Source organism: Terrapene carolina, unplaced genomic scaffold (genome assembly GCF_002925995.2).
Source record: "Terrapene carolina triunguis isolate 2854851 unplaced genomic scaffold, T_m_triunguis-2.0 Scaffold130, whole genome shotgun sequence".
Lineage (NCBI taxonomy): Eukaryota > Metazoa > Chordata > Testudines > Emydidae > Terrapene > Terrapene triunguis.
In genome coordinates this window covers 488,907-491,371 of record NW_020664481.1, presented here as the reverse complement: position 1 = coordinate 491,371, position 2,465 = coordinate 488,907, and positions in this window count along the sequence as shown.

Below are 2,465 nucleotides of genomic sequence, written 5' to 3'. Positions count from 1 at the left end.
GGCTGACATCCCAGCATTGCACAAACCAGACCAGGTCGGTGCCTGTTTTCCCAGGCTGGAGGCTCCGTACCAGCTGGTAACAGGAAGCTGTGACTTCCAGTCCTGATGGCACTGCTATTAATGAGTCTTCAGCAAGGCGCAGGATGGAGTTTAGTGGCAGTAAGTGACTGCCCAGGAGCAAGGTTTCAAGGCCAAGTAAAATTTAATGATTTTGTTTCTCTCTGTGAATTCTTTGGTTATGGCGGTTCCTGGAGTGGTTCCAGCTGCCTGGGACCTTCCCTGGAACTCAGCTTCAGAGGTTTCTGCTTCGGAATCCTAGCTCCGTAGGGTGCAGAGAAATGGACAGGGATGCCTTCTACTGCTCGGAATCAGTCTCGTGTGCATAGCGAGAATGACAGATAGGCCGCCCTGTGAGCCAGTCCCTGGGGGTCCCATGCTCTGAAATGAGGAAAAGGTATCAATAAAATCCATTTGGAATGTTATGTCTAAATGTTCTCTGTCTAGACCAGCTCCACAGCCCAAGGCTGCAGCCTGCGCTCGGAGAGCTAGCAGCCTAGATGCTAAACTGAATACATGCAAGGCAATAAGATAAGAGCCTGGATGCTGGATGAAGCAGCTGTTCGGCAGCCGAAGGAAGTGTGGGGCCCGGACCGTAACTGAAGTAGTTATGGCTGAAAAGTTCTAGGGAGCCCGGATGGTAGCGGAGGACAATACAGTTAGAGCAGGGATACTCAGACGGTGGCTCTTTGATGTGTCTCCTGCAGCTCTTTGCAGCACATGATGTTAAAACACTGTCTGATTTAATTATTAACCAGTCTAAGTTATTAACCAATCAGGAAGCTTTTACTGAGTTATTAACCAACTGTACTTGATAAACAATAAGACTTGGTCAGCCAAGTTCCCTCTAAGTTGCACGGCCGCGCGGCAGCCTATTAAACACTGCGCAGGCGCTAAGGGCTGCGGCGGGGAGAAATGCCTCTCCCCCGGCTGCAGCAGGTCCAGGGCTGGGCTGGGCCAAGGCCGGGGGACAGGCGTCCCTCCCCCGACCGGCCCCAGACCTGCCGCAGCTGAGGTAGAGGCGCCCCTCCCCCCGGCCCCAACCCAGCCCCGGCCCTGCCATGGCTGCGGGGAGAGGCGCCTATCCTGCAGCCCAGCCCCAGAGCTGCTGCAAGGAGAGAGAGCTGGGGGGAGTCCTCTCTCCCCACTGTAGCCCCAGGGCAGCCTGTACCCCAAACCCCTCATCCCCGGTCCCACCCCAGAGCCCTCACCCCCACCCCAACCCTCTGCCCCAGCCCTGAGCCCCCTCCCACACGCCGAACCCCTCGGTCCCACCCCCACCACATGAACTTTGTTATGTGCACCAGTATGGAGGTGATCACCTCCATGTTGGTGCCCATAACAACATTCATTCCGCACATGGGTGGGAAAACTTAAAGGGACACTGTTGTTCAATCATTTTGCTGTGGGAATTTTATACAGAAATAGTAAATGAAAGAAGGAATTCACACGCCTGTGGCTCTGTTGAACCACCGAGGTCTGAGTGTCACTGAGTTAAAGGGCTCTCAGGCCTGGAAGCAGCCCCGCTGGAGGCTACAGGCAGGAAGGGGGTGTTGTTTTTTCTAAACAGCTTATTACTAGACCTGTCGTTTCCTTCCCCATTTGTAAGGCCCGGCTCACACGCTGGTTAACAGAGATGTATTTTTCTCCTGGGGTGTATCGACATCACCATCTTTTTTTCATTTTCCCTTAATGATCCCAGCAGATCGCATCCATCTTTTGTAAATAACTCTCCAGAGGAGGTTTGGACATCTTGCCTTCTGGAATTCAACATGGTACCAACATTATGCACAATGTGCGCTCGTTATAGGTGATTCTGCTGCAGCGTCTGCACTGATGGCTGGGGCAGGGAGCTGGGTGGTGCTCTGCTGCAGTGCCCTGACATCTGGAACACAAAGACAATGAATATCGCAGGGCTGGTGTCATGATGAGTTAGCTGCAAATGCTACAGTTCTCCAGGCCTGCAAACCTCCTCTGTGCTTCACCTACACGGAGCAGGCAGTGCTCAATTCACTGCCCAGAGGAACAGTGTCCCTGCCTTGGTTGTGGTCGGTGACTGAGCGCCGGAGAAAACTGTACTTAGCTGTCTGGAGCCCACTGCATTATAAAAAGGGGAAAGGGGCAGAGCCCCAACTGGAGCAAGTCGGCCGCAGCTCCACTGGAGCCAATGGGGCCGGATCCCCAGCTGGTGTCAATCAGAGGTAGCTCCACTGGAGCCAATGCAGCAGAACATCTACCAGTCTTCGACAAAACAGTTTCAAATAAAGTCGGCATCAGTGGAGCTGCGAGGAGTCACCTCAGCCGAGAAGCGGGGCCGTCATAGGCTTCCTTCAAGACAGGTCAATAAACGAGTGTGTCAGAGTTACAGGAATGGTGACAACAGCAGCTGGATTTTCAAACAGCCTTTG